At 43.4% G+C, this 7,298-nt stretch overlaps 1 pseudogene; it reads right to left on the reverse strand.

The window, feature by feature from the left end:
• Positions 1-326: 326 nt before the first annotated feature.
• LOC123821441 lies at positions 327-7,052 on the reverse strand (annotated as a pseudogene).
• Positions 7,053-7,298: the final 246 nt, after the last annotated feature.

Here is a 7,298-nt window from a genome sequence, read left to right on the forward strand (position 1 = left end):
AAGTCAGGAGACCTAAGTTACAGTTGACACTGTGATCTTGAGCAAACAGCCTAACTTTTCTCAGCTGTGTTTTATTCATCTTTATTTTTATTTCTTTGCTAACAGAGTGTACAATTTTATTTTCACATTTCACAATACAAATGAAAAAATTTTTGTCCACTACTCCCCTCCAAAACTATTCTCTCTTTGATAGGAAGAGGGAGTGAGTCTTCCTTGTCACACTGTTAGAAAACATCCAGAGTCACAGCACCACAGTCTCCTGGTGAAGTAGAACAAGTAATATAAAACTGATAGAAAGAGGCTCCCGTCTCTCATTTTCTGTTTGGTCAAGTCATTCCTGGCTGAATGGGCACCATCATGGGATAGGCAGGAGGTCTCATCACTGGGAGTCCAGGCATCATAGGCATGTGCCCACCCATAGGTGGCCTCATTCTAGGAGCAGGTCCCACTGGCATCATCCCAGGAAGAGGAGGACCCATCATTGGCATTATGGGAGGGCTCCCCCCATACGGGATGCTGGCATTATACCAGGTCAAGGAGGACCAGGAAGACTGCAGGGAGATGGAATCATTGCCCCTGCAGGAGGAGAAGCAGAGAACAGAGTAGGAGGTATCTCTCCTTGCTGAAATGCTGCAGTTGTTTTGTCAACCAGGCTCTGAGCTGCTCTTGCATCCATTTCTGAGAGCAGTCTTTCACAGTCTCTTTGTGTTTCCTCCCACTGCAGCATGTCTTTCTCACAGATGGAGAGTCATGGGTGAGATATGTATTGCAGTAGTCACAATAAAACTTGGGTATGTTGTTCTGCAGGCCTCTGGACACTCTGTTTTTTATTCATCTTTGAAATGCATTTGTTGATGGGTTAGTTCCTAAGTTTTCTTCCAGCCCTTTTGGTTTGTAACCGTTCTTCAAAGTTATGTTCCCCTCTACCACTGCACTGCACGTACATGCTTCCACAGGCAACCACTCACCCATTCCTTTTCCTATGGAAACTTTTAGGAAGATTTGGCAACTTGCTTCTATGAGACATTTAAAACCTCACTCATCAGTTTTTGGAAATCTTGCTCATTTAAATTGTCACAGCTCAAGAGCACTAGGATTTAAGCCTTGGAAAAAGTAAAGCTTGTCAGCAGAATTTCTATATTAATTTGAAAAGAGAAGAAGGATCTTAAAACTTTCCACTCTGCAGAGGGCAGAACAGAGACCACAGACAAGGAAACCTAGAGGGTAGTGAAGGCAAAGCCACAAACAAATGTCAGAACCTTCTGAAGACCTCCTGTACTGCCAGGGTCTCCTGCACTTCTGTAACAAGAGGGTCTGGTACAGGCAAGCTTAGAAGGACCAGGCTTAAGAACAGGATCTGAATGTAAACAGGCTGGAGACAGAACAATTTATGAAATACCAAAGACATATCTACCCTCAAGGTACAAGTGCAATCCAAAAAAGCTTTTCCCATATTTTTCATCTTTGTCCTTTATCACTTAAGCTACCAGACATGATACCATTGGTTAAAGTACTTCCAGGAACTGCTTGTTCAAACATAAATTCTTCTATGTACAGTGACTGAACAAATTGTTCAAATCTGTTAGAAGGAGGCAACTTTTTAAAATGATTTATGTTTCCCACCCACCAATTTTTTAAAAAATAATAGCTAAGGGAGGTTTTCATTGAGAATCCCTGCATGTGCTGAGAGTTATTTCTGATGTGCTTTTTGCATATACAAGCTGAATAAAGGCAGAAGATACAGAGTCATTATGGATGAACCATATGAAATACAAGATCCATGAGAGGTGGCTGGGTAATTGAGATAATGGAGCCTTGATATGAGATATGTATTGGGGGGACAATACATATCTGAGCTATGTATTGGGGGGACAATACATAGCTGAGGGGACAATTCGGGCTGGAAAATATGACCAAAAGCAGCTCATGAAGAGGATATTGGGAAGGACTGGCTAGTTTCCAGATCTTTTGTTTCTACTGCTACCCTCAAAATTTTTTCAGGGAATATTTTGATGCTGTCCTGGGTCACCCAGAAGGCTGTGTGACTCAAGGGATTATAGTGTCTCTAGAACAGAGTATAGTTTGAGTATTTCAGTGACACTTTTGCAAGTGCAAATGAACATGTTCTGTTCTTCTGGAGCCTCTTGAGAGAAAACCTAAGTCAAGAGGGTCATTTACATGGGTCCTTCTCTTTTTGTCCCTTCTCATATCCTTTATCTTTCCTTCACTTCGCATGACCAGGCTTGGGGAGGCAGGGAGCACAGGAAAAGAGTAAACCCACAAGCCTCCTGGGGAACAGTGAACAGCAGAAGGAGAAGACACTCACACCATTTATAGCTGCATGATGCACTGATGTAACAGGTATTTAAAATCCTTAAGAATCCCTAAGGTCTACACTCATGAAAGAAGAAATGACAAAGAGAGCCCTGGCTGGCATAGCTCAGTGGATTGAGCACGGACTGTGAACCAAAGTGTCACAGGTTTGATTCCCAGTCAGGGTATATGCCTGGGTTGCAGGCCATGACCCCCAGCAACTGCACATTGATGTTTCTCTCTCTCTCTCTCTCTCTCTCTCTCTCTCTCTCTCTCTCTCTCTCTCTCTCTCTCTCTCTCTCCCTCCCTTCCCTCTCTAAAAATAAATAAATAATTTTTAAAAAAGAAAGGTAGAGTGTATTTAAAAAAAAGAAATGACAAAGAAATAATAAAGGGTATGATAAGAAGTGATCTTATGATGCCAAAGTTTGCAGAAAAGAAGAGTGACTAACAAATTGAATGAAGCTGAGTGGGCATGAGAGTAGGAGAAAAGGTTAATGAATTTTAGCATTAGGAGATTATGGGCAACCTTAGACAGAACAGTTTTAGTGCAGTTATGAGGGACCAAGATCATGATTATACTGAGCTACAGTGAAATGAAGATTTGAGTGGAAACAAAGAAGTAAAGATCAAGTTTGACAATAAAAATGTTGATAACCCTACGGAGACATTCAAGGGTGGTTTGGGTGGGGGTCATAAGAAAAATGCATCAAGTTCCTAGGCTGAGGATGGAAACATTTAAAGGGGTATTGAAGCTATGAAGGAAGTATGGTTACTGGAGCAAAAGCCCAGAGGAGGAGAAGCAAGGGAGGGTGCAGGCAAAGAAATGGATTCAAGGATTGAAGGAAGGAGGATGTGATCCCCTGGGAGTCAATGTGGAGCTAGGGAAGAGGGACCCTGCTCTTCCCTTGGCCCCTCTGTGACAGCACAGCCCACACTGGGCTAGGAGGACACTAGAGGGGTTGGAGCAGAGCTTCCCATGAAAGTGAAGGATGCAGGAGATGCAGACAATGGAGAGAGGGATTAAAGCAGTTGGGAGAGAGAGGGGTTTGCTATTATTACAGGAGCCATGGGATAAACCACTACGTTTTTTGTATGAAAATTGATGGTTATAAAAATAAAATCAGAAGTCACTGACCTACAAAAGGCAACCCTGGTATGAGTCCCTCTGGTGGCAGGACTTATAGGGCAGTAACTATGGTGGATTTTTTGAGGTGGTAGTGTGGCCTTTGTCTCACTGAGGGGAAAGCAAATACCTTTGAGGTACAAGGAACAGAGGGCCCTGATCTCCCAGTGGAGAAACATCGTGTGGTGTATGAAGTCACTGCATCCTCCTTGTACCCTGGAGGATGAAAAAGACATTCTAAATATTCATTTTTATGGAATCCCTGAATCTTAGTGGAGGCTCTGACATGGCCTCAGCAGGGATGGTCTTGAGGTAACAGACAACTAGACATTAAAATAGATCAAAGAAAGGTGAGGTGAAGATCATGAAGTTTTGGAGGAAGGTGTCAAGGTTAGACTGCATGTTGAAAGGATAAGGTAGCTTTGGAGGGAAGGCTTTGGGCATGCCTGTGGTCAGTCGGGGGACACCAGAAGAGATGTCCTCTATGGCGGGTGCGTGCAGGAGGAAGGGTGTTGCAGTCCTGGAGACCTCATCATTGATCAGTCTCATGTCCTCTGTGCCTCAGTCATTTCCACCTCCTCCTACTCCACTCTAAAACTCTCATCTTTCTGGCTTCTCCCCGAAGCCTCAGCATGTTTCCTGAGGCCTGTCAAACTGTTTCTTTCCTAATGGTCCTGGCTTCCCAACAGCCTCCTTCTTGTAGTAATACCAATATAAACCGAAATCAGTAGATAATCTTACCAGCTCTAACATGGTTTGTGCCTTTTGGGTTACTGTCACTTTGTGCACCTTCTCTGGTTCTCCCCAGCTTTCCCAGATGAACACCACTTCAGAATCGCTGAATCATGGCATACTGGCTACTTAGTTGCTGTATGATTCAGGTATGTTATTTAACTCCCTAATCTTCGGTTAAGAATGTAAGGGAGTTAAATATAGTGCAGCATCTGACACTCACAGTAAGTGCCCAGCCAGTGTGAGCTAGTCTTGTTACTAATGTGCCTGTTGTCAGAGTCCAGCTTTAGGCAGAGTTAGGAAGAACTGAAAGTGAACCGGGGTTTCAATGATCACACTGAGATACCAGGTTAGCCACCTATATGCTTAAAAGATGGGTCCCTGTTCAAGACTCATTGCTTGCACTTCAGGCATTTGCCAGAGTCCTGGAACTCAAATGTTCTCTCCAGAGCAATAGGACACTCAGTAGACATGACTGGGGAAGGCAGATGTCCAGGCAGGACTTACATATATTCCATGTACCTTGGAGGATGAAAAAGACATTCTAAATATTCATTCTTATGGAATCCCTGAATCTTAGTAGAGTGGCAGACATTTATTATTTATTTGAAGCATCTTTAGCTTCATCTGAATATGCCTTTCAAAAGTGGTTTATCATTATGTTCTAATCCCTTTAAAATTGAGATGAGATAAAAAAAAACCATTTTACAAATGTCTTGGCATTAGTCTTTTTTGTCCCATGTAAAGAGAGCCACAAGCGGTTTTACAGTTATTGCCACTTCTCCTGATACACTGGTGTGTTTCTAGTTGTTGGATGATGAGAGGGAAGGAGGAAGAAAATAACATTTATTAAGCCACTTAATCAAGTTGCTTCCAAAAATCACTTTACAATATTTGGCATAATATTTAATACTACTCCCTGAATAATAATGTTCTTTCTCTTATCTTTCTCTCTCCTCACTCTTATCATCTCCTCTCTTTCCCCTATTCTTATTTCTCCCAGCATATAAATCACAGAAATACCAGCATCATTATTTAAGACTGTATCTGTCATTAGTGAAGGTTTAGTCAGAACAGGGATGGGGGAAAAGAATGGAGAGGATCTGAATGAGCCAAGTGCTAAGCTCCTGTGGTCACCTCAGCTCTCCTCCTTGAGACTGAGACAAGGGCAACCTGTGCTATGGGATGATAATGGTCCCTCTCCCACTTCTCTCCATCTGCACATCATGAAGGCCCTTCAGAGAGCTGTGGGGCATGACATTCATGTGACAGCAACTTTCTCTGACTCTCTACATGGCGCAACTTCACAAACACTTCTGGTTAAGTTTCAAAAAGTTTACATAAAACAGTGGTTCTCAAGCTTGAATATGCATCAGAAGAAGCTGGAGATCCTGATAAAACACAGACTGCTGAGTTCTACCTGGAGAGTTATTGATTCAGTGGGTCTGGGGTGAAGCCAGAAAATCTGCATTTCCAACAAGTTCCCAGGAGATGCTGGGACCCAAACTGTGAACCAATGAAATATGGCCTTTTCTGGTCTCAACAGACTTTGAATATGATGTGGCTCTGTAGCATCCAGCAAACTCGAGAACAAATATCGGAGACTTTCAGGGTATCAAAGATGTTACTTTATTGGCCAAGTTTAACCTGTGCAGGGGCGAACTCTCAAAGTGTCCAGTGACACAGTGCCCACAAGGAGCTGCAAACAAGAGCCGCGCTGAGCGCTTACAACTATGTTCTTATATAGGGGCGGGCAAGCAAGCGTTATACAGAAGCAGATGTGTCAGTTAGTAATTCGCTTACAAAGACCGCGCACGGGAATTTCAAACCAAGCATTCTTTCATAAGGCAGGAAGGCAGGATGTTTGTTCATTAACCTAGTAATCTCCTGGCTCTAGCTAGCTAGTTTTCTATTTTCTCATTAAAAACTACAAAGCACTGCTTATCTAGCCTACCCAGGGGAGAGCGTCTGCTAGACACAGGATGTTTGCTTTAACTGTACTTTGTCTCTTTTATCATTTCTTTTTAGCTACAATGTGGTTCTTGTCTATTAAGGTTAAATTTAGTTCTTAATTTCCTTGTTCCCAACAGCTCAAGACAACATATTTGCTAATCATAGGCTCTTAACACCAGTACCTCTTTATTTTACTCCTGGAGCTAAGCTGCTTAATGTCCTGGGTGTGTCTCATCTTGGTTTGCAGCCCATAATCCATCTTGTAGTATCCACCTGTGTTGGTTTGCTTGGGCTGCCATAACAAATTCCACAGGCTGGGTGGTTTAATCAACAGAAATGTATTGTCTCACAGTTATGAAGGCTGGAAGTCTGAGAGCAAGTAGTCAGCAGGGTTGGTTTTTATAGTGGCCTCTTTCCTTGACTTTTGGATGGCCATTTACCTATGTCTTCACATGGTTTTCCCTCTGGGTCTCTGTCCTAATTTCCTCTCCTTTTTAAAATATTTTATTTATTTTTAGATAGAGAGGAAGAGAGGGAGAGAGAAAGAAACATCAGTGTGTTGTTGCCTCTCACGTGCCCCCTACTGGGGACTGGGCCCACAACCCAGGCATGTGCAACTAAGAATCAAACCAGTAACCAGCTGGTTTGGTTTGCAGGCCCAGCACTCAATCCACTGAGCCACACCAGCCAGGGCCTAATGCTCTTCTTATAAGAACACCAGTCCTATTAGATCAGGGCCCACCTAATGACCTCATTTCAACTCTTTTAAAGACCATACCTTGAAATACAGTGCCACTGTGAGCTTGGGGAAACTCCATTCAACCCACAGTATCCTCTCCTCCTCTCTCATGAGGAACAGGCCTTTCTCCACACTTCTTGTTCTCCACCCCTTCACTTTCTTCTTGCTGCTTTTTTCTCCCTCTGCCATGCTTCCTGAGGTGCCTGACTGCCTCGCAGGTGCTGACCCGCAGGCTATTTGTGCAGCAGGGACTGACGTGCACAGGTTTGGGGATCTGTACATCAGCACCTATCTCTGTGAGGGCTCTGTGGCCCACACCTGAGATAAGCATGGACAGTCAAATGGGAGGAATAACAAATTCTTGTAGAAGAACAATAGTTTCAGGGCTGGGTCATTACTCTTGTAATCTCCCCATCCCAGACAGGAGGCTGGCCC

The sequence above is a fragment of the Phyllostomus hastatus genome, unplaced genomic scaffold (assembly GCF_019186645.2).
Source record: "Phyllostomus hastatus isolate PE091 unplaced genomic scaffold, TTU_PhHast_1.1 phas_contig_40, whole genome shotgun sequence".
NCBI lineage: Eukaryota > Metazoa > Chordata > Mammalia > Chiroptera > Phyllostomidae > Phyllostomus > Phyllostomus hastatus.